Source organism: Cucurbita pepo, chromosome LG11, assembly GCF_002806865.2.
Source record: "Cucurbita pepo subsp. pepo cultivar mu-cu-16 chromosome LG11, ASM280686v2, whole genome shotgun sequence".
Lineage (NCBI taxonomy): Eukaryota > Viridiplantae > Streptophyta > Magnoliopsida > Cucurbitales > Cucurbitaceae > Cucurbita > Cucurbita pepo.
In genome coordinates this window covers 8480328-8494098 of record NC_036648.1, presented here as the reverse complement: position 1 = coordinate 8494098, position 13771 = coordinate 8480328, and positions in this window count along the sequence as shown.

The window sequence follows — 13771 nt, the reverse complement described above, 5'->3', positions numbered from 1 at the left end:
GAGAGAGAGAGAGAGAGAGAGAGAGAGAGAGAGAGAGAGAGAGAGGGTTTTGGTTAAGGAAGCCAAGGGGGAAAGGAGAGAGAGAGGGTTAATATAAAGAAGGAAGGAAGAACATTTGGTGAATAATAAAATGAACCAAAAGACTCATTTCAACCTATTCTACAAAATTTGGTCAATTCTTTTTGGTTCGTTCTAATCTCTTGGGCTGTTGCCAATTGTCTCTTCTAAATTGTCTGCCTAATCCCACTTTAAAACATAAATAAAACAAAAAACAATCATTAACCCCTTTTTAACATTCACTTCTCCACCCAACAAATATATGTTTCAATTCATCTTTTTGTTTAGATTGAGTTGAATTTTTAAAAAAACGAAAATTTTAGTCAGTTTACTAGTTAGCATACTCGAAAATAGAGTTTAAAAACATATGACCTTTACCGTTGATGTTTGTGATGTACAGTACTCACTTATGAATGTTTGATATTTGAATTTTATAAGATTTTAATTATTAACCTAACATACAATAGATAATTATAATAATTTATCTAACCTAACCAAAATTTATAATTAATGGATTGGACTAACCCATCAAATAGTTTTTTTTTTAATTATTTAAAAATTTTATATTTATCTATGTTATATTAATAACTAAAAGTTCATAAAATTTAAATATCAAACATTTTAGGTCACAATATATTACTAACATTAGTCACAAACGTCAAATATTATTAATTTTTATAATAGTTTTCAAAGTAGGCCCGTGTTGGGTTTTAAGCTTTATTTTTGAATTGATTAGGTAGAACGGCCAAAAAAAAGTTTCAAATTACAAACCGAATCAAATTTTCAATTTTTCAAAAATTCAACTCAACTTGAAAAAAAAAAAATTAACTCAATCTAATCTTTATAATTTGAGTTAAATAGTCTGAATTGTTGAGATTATCGAGTCACATGAACACATTTATTAACCATCAAAAACGTTGTAAATTCAAAAAGTCACCATCTAAATTAATTACTTTAATTTCCACTTTTTCTCATTTCATCTTTTTGACTAGTTTAAGGAAACCCAAAGTTAATTATTTGGAAAATTTAGATAGAGAAATTAGGAGAAAAACATAACTTTTGGAATTGGATATATAAAATAAAATTTTCATAAAGTTTTCTACTTTACCTTTAATAATGTAAATCAAAGACGAGCATAATACAAAGTTGGGGTCAACGCACGTGAATTCCTTTAGTAAAAATAGCTACACAAATCAAATTTCGAACCTCCTTTCACTTTTGTCTACTTGGAATTGTCAACCACTAACATTTAAGTAGTGATTCACGTATATTTTGTCTCTTGAGATTACAGATCGGTCAAATTTAAATTTTCAATGTTTTTACATTTTTTTAATATAAATTATATTAAAAAATAAATAAAAATTGTCAATAAAGAAGATTCTTATAAATACATATTAAATAGGAAATTTAAATCCCATAAAAAAATAAATTAAGAATTTTGCGAGACTAAAGATTAAAATAGGTGATGACTACGAAGACGGAGACGGCTTCCTTATCACACCCGCCCCTTAATTATCTCTAATCCACGACCTAACAATTACGATATTCAAAAAATGTATATATATATATATATATATAATGACTCGACAATTGGTAGGTCAAAGTTTAGTTTGCATCTCCATCATGATTGACTTGAACGCTTAAACTAGCAATGTACCAAAATAATCTTCTTACTAAATTGTGGAATTAATATAGGTTTGATCGTCTTTTTCCAAGGAAGAAGATTAAACCATTATTATAAGATTCTACGTCAATTGGAGAGGGGAACGAAACATTTCTTATAAGGATGGAGAAACCTTTCTCTATCAAACACGCTTTAAAATCGTGAGACTGATGATGATACGTAACGGGTCAAAGCAGACATGAGTTGTTGCACTAAAAAAAAGTTGAAGAACAGTTAAGAAAAACTAAATCTTTCTGGTTAGCTCAGTCAAAGCGTTTAGTTTGAATCTATACGAAAGGATTGGTTTTGAACGTTTTTGGTCAAATTTTGTCCACGAACTCTACATGTAGTCAATGTGATTAAAGGATTATTGAGATCAATTGTTAAATAATTTGGTTTAATAGACCAACGACAAAGTGTTAATTATGTATTATAATAACAACAATAATAATCTTTTTTGCTCACTTCTTTGACTGACTTAATCGATCTCAAAATAATAATAAACGTCATATTCATTAATAATTTACAATTATTAATTAATAAATTATATCACTATAGATGAACATTTATGTGCGTGATTTGACTTGAATCTTTTAATAATTAAGAGGTCTCCATAAACTAATACCGGTCGTGTCTGTTCTCACTCACATGTTAAAATTACTCTAAATCAAGCACGTTTAATTTTGAAGTTTCTAAATTGTGTCACTCAAAACGTGTACCTTGTTGATATAGGTAGTAAACATTGACTCTTGATAGTATTAGTCATGTTAAGAACATTGATCTCGATCTGTCTCCACAAGAAGAAGTAGAAATTTCTATTGACGAGACTTCCGAACCCGACATGAGTTTTCTATTTTAATTTTTCAAGAAGTGAAAGTTTCTATTGATGATATACAACTTTCCAAACTTGGCCAAGAACAAGATGGTTCGAGGGACTGTATCGAGCTCAAACTCTTTCCTTTGGTGGGATATTGATCTCGAACTACCTCCACGAGAAGAAGTAGAAGTTCCTATTGAGGAGGCTTTCGAACCCGACATGAAGTTTTCTATGTTTTCGAGATTTGTGTTCATATCTAAAAAAATATTGAAGCAGCCCACTTACTCTTATGTTTGGGCCACATTTAGCTACATCTACTCAGCCCATTTTGACTAAGAAAATCTAATATATTCAATAATATTTCATAAAATATATATATAAAATGGTAGAACCTAATTTTTAAAAGCTCAAATTTCAATATTATAACTACAAATATGTTTATATAATATATCAAAAGTTAGCTTTGTCTTATTTTTTATATATTTATGTATACTAAGTGAGCGGGAATCTGGTGGGATTGGAGACCGGGAACATAATCTCATCTTCCAGCTTGTTTAGTAAACAGAGAAAAATCTCACTCCATCATCTCCCTTATTCTCCATTTAAACGGGGATTCTCCACCCTATTCCGAGCATGTCAACAAATTAAATTGACATTTTTATTCTTATTCGCGAGTTATGAGACCCCACATCCATTTAGTGGAATGAAACATTTCTTATAAGAATGTGGAAACTTCTCCTTAGTAGACACGTTTTAAAAATTGTAAAACTGACGAAGATACATAATGAGCTAAAACGGACAGTATTTGCTAGCGGTGGGTTTAGGCTGTTACAGATGTCAGGCGATGTGCTAGCAATGACGCTGACTCCCAAGAAAGGTGGATAATGAGATCCCACATTTGAAAATGAGAACGAAACATTTTTTTTTACAATAGTGTGGAAACTTCTCCCTAGTAAGACATGTTTTAAAAACTGAGACTGACAGCGATATGTAACGGGACTAAAGCAGAAACATTCTTTATAAGGGTGTGAAAATCTCTCCCAAATATACACGTTTCTATTAGTAATTGATCAAAACGAACGATATCTATTAGTAACAGAAGTGACATCAGAAGTTAAAGGGGAACATGGGCACCAACCAAAGGTACAAGAAAGTGAGATGAGTATTGAGTAGTGGTAGAAAATGGGTAATGGATGAAAACCCTAAATCTAAAACCCTAAAACCCCATGTGAAAGTGAAAGTGAAACTCATAAAAACCCTATTTTTTTGAACTCATTCACTCATTCACTCATTCATTGTGTAGTTGAGCTGTCCCATTCACTGCCAAAACCTAGTCATATCGGCACTCTTTCCAATGCTTTCTTTCATTTCAACTGTTGGGAGGTGCCATTCCATCAACAAAACCACTCCTTTTCAATGCTCTCTTACACACTCTAATCCACATACCCTAATATATTAGGGTTACCCTAATGGTATGTGTTATCGAGGACGCTAAGCCCTTTAGAGGTAGATTGTTAGGTCACATATTGACGACGATATGTCATGGATCAAAGTGGACAATATTTACTAACAGTGGACTGACATTCTTCTGTATTCTTGCAACATGACTATATTATCTAATTTAGATGAAATAGTTCTTCGAAATTACTTACTGGGTATTTTTAATACTTTCTTTTGTTTATGTAATGGCATGGACGTGCGAGAGGAGTGACAGGACGTATGTTAATTGAGCTACACAGTCCGTGTCAATATATTCCCAAGGACATTTTAACTTATCTCAACTTAATGTTTCTCTCAACGGTTTTGTTTTTTTTTTTTTTTATGCTTTTAATAGGATCTACTTGAAAAAAAAAAAAATTATGTATGAATATGAAAATACCCTTCTTTTGACCGCTCGACCACTTTCTCCTTCTCGGGCCAAGGCCTTCCTCAATGAGCTCTAAAAAGGAGGACCGCATCCTGGATCAATCGATAATTTTTTTTATTTGATTGAATGGGAAAAATACTGTTTGTTAGATTAGCTACGTTATGGGAGAATCGAGTCATTTGATCAATTCGTAACAATCTCTTTAAATGCAAGGGACAAAGTTTCTATACTACCCACTCGTAGCGTCTGGCTAAGCTGTAAGTTCATGAGCAAATAAACGACGTAGAATGCATGTCGGTGGAAACATAATATAAAGTTTAGATTATACAAACATTAAATTAAAATAATAATAATAATAAACTTTAGATTATTAATTTGGTGAAGTAGAATCACCCACCAATTATTATACTCATTCATCTTTGAATAGCATTATTAAAAATTATTTAAATCTTGTCAGAGGACTCAGAAAAAAGCTGACAAGCTCATGTTTTTTTTTTTTTTTTTTTTTTTTTAAGAAAAGCTGATGTGTTGGAAACATGAAAAAATAAATCTAATCATTTATCTTTTTATATGTTTAATAATTACATACATTGACTCCAACATATTCATAATTAAAAGTCAAACTTCTTTGTAAGACCAAACCAGCTTTTGAAAAATATTCATTTCACGAATAAATATTAAACTCCTCGCCTTATTATTGTTAGATAATGAAAGTCACACGTCCGCTAATTTAGGGAATGATTATGGGTTTATAATCAAAGAATACTTTCTCCATTGGTACGAGACCTTTTGAGGAAACCTNATCAATCGATAAATTTTTTTATTTGATTGAATGGGAAAAATACTGTTTGTTAGATTAGCTACGTTATGGGAGAATCGAGTCATTTGATCAGTTCGTAACAATCTCTTTAAATGCAAGGGACAAAGTTTCTATACTACCCACTCGTAGCGTCTGGCTAAGCTGTAAGTTCATGAGCAAATAAACGACGTAGAATGCATGTCGGTGGAAACATAATATAAAGTTTAGATTATACAAACATTAAATTAAAATAATAATAATAATAAACTTTAGATTATTAATTTGGTGAAGTAGAATCACCCACCAATTATTATACTCATTCATCTTTGAATAGCATTATTAAAAATTATTTAAATCTTGTCAGAGGACTCAGAAAAAAGCTGACAAGCTCATGTGTTTTTTTTTTTTTTTTTTTTTTTAAGAAAAGCTGATGTGTTGGAAACATGAAAAAATAAATCTAATCATTTATCTTTTTATATGTTTAATAATTACATACATTGACTCCAACATATTCATAATTAAAAGTCAAACTTCTTTGTAAGACCAAACCAGCTTTTGAAAAATATTCATTTCACGAATAAATATTAAACTCCTCGCCTTATTATTGTTAGATAATGAAAGTCACACGTCCGCTAATTTAGGGAATGATTATGGGTTTATAATCAAAGAATACTTTCTCCATTGGTACGAGACCTTTTGAGGAAACCTAAAGCAAAGTTATGAGAGTTTATGCTCAAAGTGGACAATATCATACCATTGTGGAGAGTCGTGTTGTTCTAACATGGTTTCAGAGTCATGCCCTAAACTTAGTCGTGCCAATAGATTGGTAAATTTTCAAATGTCGAACAAAGAACTCCAAAAGAAAAATGAATCAACCCTCCTTGAAGGCATTCGAAGGCATAGTAAAAAATGACTAAGACTCCAAAGGAGTCGAGCCTCGATTAAGAGGAGGCATACTTTGTTTGTTCGAGGGGAGGTGTTGGATGATGAAAGTCGAAATNAACATAATATAAAGTTTAGATTATACAAACATTAAATTAAAATAATAATAATAATAAACTTTAGATTATTAATTTGGTGAAGTAGAATCACCCACCAATTATTATACTCATTCATCTTTGAATAGCATTATTAAAAATTATTTAAATCTTGTCAGAGGACTCAGAAAAAAGCTGACAAGCTCATGTGTTTTTTTTTTTTTTTTTTTTTTTAAGAAAAGCTGATGTGTTGGAAACATGAAAAAATAAATCTAATCATTTATCTTTTTATATGTTTAATAATTACATACATTGACTCCAACATATTCATAATTAAAAGTCAAACTTCTTTGTAAGACCAAACCAGCTTTTGAAAAATATTCATTTCACGAATAAATATTAAACTCCTCGCCTTATTATTGTTAGATAATGAAAGTCACACGTCCGCTAATTTAGGGAATGATTATGGGTTTATAATCAAAGAATACTTTCTCCATTGGTACGAGACCTTTTGAGGAAACCTAAAGCAAAGTTATGAGAGTTTATGCTCAAAGTGGACAATATCATACCATTGTGGAGAGTCGTGTTGTTCTAACATGGTTTCAGAGTCATGCCCTAAACTTAGTCGTGCCAATAGATTGGTAAATTTTCAAATGTCGAACAAAGAACTCCAAAAGAAAAATGAATCAACCCTCCTTGAAGGCATTCGAAGGCATAGTAAAAAATGACTAAGACTCCAAAGGAGTCGAGCCTCGATTAAGAGGAGGCATACTTTGTTTGTTCGAGGGGAGGTGTTGGATGATGAAAGTCGAAATTCCCACATCGACTAATTTAGAGAATGATCATGGGTTTATAATCAAATAATACTCTCTCCATTATCAAAGTGGACCATATCATACTATTGTGTTCATCTAACAATTATTATTATTATTATTTCATTTTTTTGGTTGAGTCAATTTGATTAACTCAAATTGCTTGGGTTACCAAGCTAACCCAATTGATGTAAAAGATTTTTCAAACCCGTCTCCGTCCATAGTTTGATGACACTACTATCTTTTTCATAATATCCCGTGACACACAAATTCAATTAAAAAAAAAAAAAACTCAATATATAAAATTCAAAAAAATGTTAAACAAAAGGGAAATACATCGGTAGTGTTTACAATACAAAAACACATCTATCAAATAAAAACTGGACTCGAATTTTGGGTTGATTAAGTTACCTGATACGGTAACTAATGACATGAACAAAACCATCTTTATACTTAAACTCGATTAGTAAAATATGAATGGAAAGGTCGTAAATTCAAATCACCTCTCAAAACCCTAAAAATGGTAATGGTGGGCGGCGCGTGGGATGAGAGGAAGTAGTGGGAGGCGCGTGAGAAGAGAGGAGAGGATAAAAGGAAAAGACCCCACCGTGGGCAGTGGTGGGGAAAGGTGCATAAGTAAAAAGTAAAATGAATGGAAAAGACAGAATTGGAATTTTGAGTACACAAATCAAAGAAATACTGAGACACCCTAACCACCCATCATGTTCCCACACCTGGGAGCACCACCTACCTTTCATTTATTCACTTTTTTTTTTTAACCCTTAATTTTAAAATAAGTATGTCACCGGGATCTCATAATTCACCCCTTTAGAAGTCCAGTGTTCTTGTTGGCACACCGCTTATGACCCTGATACCATTTGTAACAGTTCAAGCCCACCACTTTTAGATATTGTTTGCTTTAGTCAATTACTTATTAACGTTAGTTTCACAGTTTTAAAACGCGTATATTAGGGAGAGGTGTCTACACTCTTCCAAAGAATACTTCGTTCTTCAAAGGCAATTCATTTAACACGGCGGGGCAGTTTCGAATCACAGATCGTATGTATAGAGAAATCTTTTACGAAACTTCTCGAGATTCAATAAGAGGTGAGTGATACGAGAAACCCTAATCGAGGAAGGAAANTAAAAAAAAAAAAAACTCAATATATAAAATTCAAAAAAATGTTAAACAAAAGGGAAATACATCGGTAGTGTTTACAATACAAAAACACATCTATCAAATAAAAACTGGACTCGAATTTTGGGTTGATTAAGTTACCTGATACGGTAACTAATGACATGAACAAAACCATCTTTATACTTAAACTCGATTAGTAAAATATGAATGGAAAGGTCGTAAATTCAAATCACCTCTCAAAACCCTAAAAATGGTAATGGTGGGCGGCGCGTGGGATGAGAGGAAGTAGTGGGAGGCGCGTGAGAAGAGAGGAGAGGATAAAAGGAAAAGACCCCACCGTGGGCAGTGGTGGGGAAAGGTGCATAAGTAAAAAGTAAAATGAATGGAAAAGACAGAATTGGAATTTTGAGTACACAAATCAAAGAAATACTGAGACACCCTAACCACCCATCATGTTCCCACACCTGGGAGCACCACCTACCTTTCATTTATTCACTTTTTTTTTTTAACCCTTAATTTTAAAATAAGTATGTCACCGGGATCTCATAATTCACCCCTTTAGAAGTCCAGTGTTCTTGTTGGCACACCGCTTATGACCCTGATACCATTTGTAACAGTTCAAGCCCACCACTTTTAGATATTGTTTGCTTTAGTCAATTACTTATTAACGTTAGTTTCACAGTTTTAAAACGCGTATATTAGGGAGAGGTGTCTACACTCTTCCAAAGAATACTTCGTTCTTCAAAGGCAATTCATTTAACACGGCGGGGCAGTTTCGAATCACAGATCGTATGTATAGAGAAATCTTTTACGAAACTTCTCGAGATTCAATAAGAGGTGAGTGATACGAGAAACCCTAATCGAGGAAGGAAAAGGGTGTTGGAGAGAAATAGAAATGAGATGAGAAAAGGGAAGAAAAAGGGTATTGGGGAATGTGTGGGTTTGGTTTGGTTTGAAATTTGAGGATAAGTTTAAAGAGAGGGTTTTAGGTGAAGGGACCAATGGTGGACAGAAGGAAATGGACTGGACCACACCATCCAACCAGGCCCATGTGACCCTCTTCCTCTTGGGTCCCAACCCCCCCTCCCTCATTTCAAACCTTACAATCATTTTCTTATGCAATTTTTTTTTAATTTAAAAGATTTATATCCCGTCAATTTAAACATAACTCAATAATCAATAAATATGTATTTCGATAATTTAATTATTGACCGAGATCTCACATCGACTACAGAGGAGAACGAAGCATTTCTTAGAAAGGTGTGAACATACGCGTTTTAAAACTTTGAGGGAAAACCCAAAAGGAAAAACTAAAAAAGAACAATATCTGCTAGCGGGTTTGAACTATTACAGTTATCTCGACAAGTTTTACATTTAAAATAATGTGTATTTTTCGTCTTTTCGTAATCCTATTTTTCTCTAGTAAGTTAGGTTTTTTCTTTTTCTTTTTAGAGTATAGCATGTTTGGTTATAACTCGGTTTTACTCAGCTAGCATGTTAACAACGGGAAATACTTGATCAATCTAACTCAAACAATATGAATTATGTTTTTTTTTTTAATAAAATACATGCACGTCCAAACTATTATCTAAACAGACACCTGTTTCGGTCGCACATATGTGACAAACATGTTGATTAATGTATATATGTATTTTTGTCCTAATCTAAAATTCAATAATATCTTCAATGTTTAGATTGTCTAAAATATATTATAGTTCTTATTTAGGTAGACATGTGAATCCTATCCATATTAATTTTAAAATTAATTTCTATCCATGTGAATCCTACTCATTTACGAGCTTTTGAAATTAAATTGCAAATATTTCTCAATAAATAAATAGACGTTTTAGAAACAAAATTTGATTTGAACGACCGGAATCAACCAAACCCAAATATTTTATGGTTATTTTGAGTTCGGTTGAAAAAATTTACGGTCCAAACAATTAAGATAGGTCTAAAAACATGTCTCAATTTGACTTAACGGAACTCATGAACAGCTCTAATAGAATGCAATCTCTATCGATGCTAGCTAATTTAGTCTCTCTGTTTGCCACGTTTTAAAACATTATGTGTCACGTGTGTTGGTTGAAAAGGGTCGGTTTGGACTAAATTGAAAATTTTAAAATATTAGGGACTAAATTGAAATGGAGAAAGGAAGATATTTATAAAATAAAGTAAGTGGCGCGTGAGAGTAAGAGTGAGAGTGGGGAAAGGAATGGAAAGGAAGAGAAAAGGAATCTATTTACAAAGCCATTATGTCATCATCAATAAGTGAGACCAAAAGGGTCTTTGGAATCAATTGGTCCACACAAACGGCCATTCTAATGTTAAATGTGATCTTCTATTTCTCATATTCCATATAAATTCAATTAAAAAATAAAAATTAGGATGATAAATTTTACGTGTTATGTTCGGTTTAATTCGGTTCATGTTCAAAATTTTACGTGCTAGGTTCGGNACCAGGCCCATGTGACCCTCTTCCTCTTGGGTCCCAACCCCCCCTCCCTCATTTCAAACCTTACAATCATTTTCTTATGCAATTTTTTTTTAATTTAAAAGATTTATATCCCGTCAATTTAAACATAACTCAATAATCAATAAATATGTATTTCGATAATTTAATTATTGACCGAGATCTCACATCGACTACAGAGGAGAACGAAGCATTTCTTAGAAAGGTGTGAACATACGCGTTTTAAAACTTTGAGGGAAAACCCAAAAGGAAAAACTAAAAAAGAACAATATCTGCTAGCGGGTTTGAACTATTACAGTTATCTCGACAAGTTTTACATTTAAAATAATGTGTATTTTTCGTCTTTTCGTAATCCTATTTTTCTCTAGTAAGTTAGGTTTTTTCTTTTTCTTTTTAGAGTATAGCATGTTTGGTTATAACTCGGTTTTACTCAGCTAGCATGTTAACAACGGGAAATACTTGATCAATCTAACTCAAACAATATGAATTATGTTTTTTTTTTTAATAAAATACATGCACGTCCAAACTATTATCTAAACAGACACCTGTTTCGGTCGCACATATGTGACAAACATGTTGATTAATGTATATATGTATTTTTGTCCTAATCTAAAATTCAATAATATCTTCAATGTTTAGATTGTCTAAAATATATTATAGTTCTTATTTAGGTAGACATGTGAATCCTATCCATATTAATTTTAAAATTAATTTCTATCCATGTGAATCCTACTCATTTACGAGCTTTTGAAATTAAATTGCAAATATTTCTCAATAAATAAATAGACGTTTTAGAAACAAAATTTGATTTGAACGACCGGAATCAACCAAACCCAAATATTTTATGGTTATTTTGAGTTCGGTTGAAAAAATTTACGGTCCAAACAATTAAGATAGGTCTAAAAACATGTCTCAATTTGACTTAACGGAACTCATGAACAGCTCTAATAGAATGCAATCTCTATCGATGCTAGCTAATTTAGTCTCTCTGTTTGCCACGTTTTAAAACATTATGTGTCACGTGTGTTGGTTGAAAAGGGTCGGTTTGGACTAAATTGAAAATTTTAAAATATTAGGGACTAAATTGAAATGGAGAAAGGAAGATATTTATAAAATAAAGTAAGTGGCGCGTGAGAGTAAGAGTGAGAGTGGGGAAAGGAATGGAAAGGAAGAGAAAAGGAATCTATTTACAAAGCCATTATGTCATCATCAATAAGTGAGACCAAAAGGGTCTTTGGAATCAATTGGTCCACACAAACGGCCATTCTAATGTTAAATGTGATCTTCTATTTCTCATATTCCATATAAATTCAATTAAAAAATAAAAATTAGGATGATAAATTTTACGTGTTATGTTCGGTTTAATTCGGTTCATGTTCAAAATTTTACGTGCTAGGTTCGGTTTATAACTATAAAATTAGACCATATTTGAATGAGAGCGATTTTGGTGATATAATGTCTAAAAAAGATTTAAAGGAAGTGAAAGTTACTATATATGCCAACAATATGTATCTTCTTTTCAGCAGCTCAATCATATGAATTCTATAGTTAAACGTGCTTTGCTTAGAATAATTATATGTTGGGTGACCTCCTAGAAATTTTCATATGGTGTAAAGAACACGTGTTGGTCTGTTGGCTCNTATTTCTCAATAAATAAATAGACGTTTTAGAAACAAAATTTGATTTGAACGACCGGAATCAACCAAACCCAAATATTTTATGGTTATTTTGAGTTCGGTTGAAAAAATTTACGGTCCAAACAATTAAGATAGGTCTAAAAACATGTCTCAATTTGACTTAACGGAACTCATGAACAGCTCTAATAGAATGCAATCTCTATCGATGCTAGCTAATTTAGTCTCTCTGTTTGCCACGTTTTAAAACATTATGTGTCACGTGTGTTGGTTGAAAAGGGTCGGTTTGGACTAAATTGAAAATTTTAAAATATTAGGGACTAAATTGAAATGGAGAAAGGAAGATATTTATAAAATAAAGTAAGTGGCGCGTGAGAGTAAGAGTGAGAGTGGGGAAAGGAATGGAAAGGAAGAGAAAAGGAATCTATTTACAAAGCCATTATGTCATCATCAATAAGTGAGACCAAAAGGGTCTTTGGAATCAATTGGTCCACACAAACGGCCATTCTAATGTTAAATGTGATCTTCTATTTCTCATATTCCATATAAATTCAATTAAAAAATAAAAATTAGGATGATAAATTTTACGTGTTATGTTCGGTTTAATTCGGTTCATGTTCAAAATTTTACGTGCTAGGTTCGGTTTATAACTATAAAATTAGACCATATTTGAATGAGAGCGATTTTGGTGATATAATGTCTAAAAAAGATTTAAAGGAAGTGAAAGTTACTATATATGCCAACAATATGTATCTTCTTTTCAGCAGCTCAATCATATGAATTCTATAGTTAAACGTGCTTTGCTTAGAATAATTATATGTTGGGTGACCTCCTAGAAATTTTCATATGGTGTAAAGAACACGTGTTGGTCTGTTGGCTCAACTATATGAACTCTATGGTTAAACGTGTTTTACTTAGAGCAATTATATGTTAGGTGACCTCCTACAATTTTTCACATGCTGGAATAATACCTGTTGGTCTATGGCTCAATCATATGAACTCTGTGGTTAAACGTGATTTACTTACTACAATTTTTCATAGGCTGGAATAACACATGTGGGTCTGTTGGCTCAACCATATGAACTTTACGGTTAAGCTTGTTTTACTTAAAATAATTATATGTTGGGTGACCTACTATAAATGTTACTAGAATGCATGTAAGTGAGAACAAATATCGGAGTCATGAGACCATAAAATTTAAAATTTTAATAAATAAATATTAAAAAAAAACTAAATTAAGCTTGTAATTTCATGGGAAATTAACCATAACTTTGGGAACAATATGTAAATAAATACACTTAAAAACAAAACTCCAAATTTATTCTTCCCAAAAAGGGGAAAAAAAAACATATATTCAAACAAAAATTGGATTTTCTCTCTCATCATCACTCACGTGACACCCTTTTGCCTCTAGAGTGAGAAAGAAGCACCAAAAAAAAAAAAAAAAAAAAAAAGAAAAAAAAAAGGTTTTGCTCTGTTCCTTGGAGAGGGAAACAAGCAGCATCTTTGTAGAGAAGAACAGAGAAACCAGAAT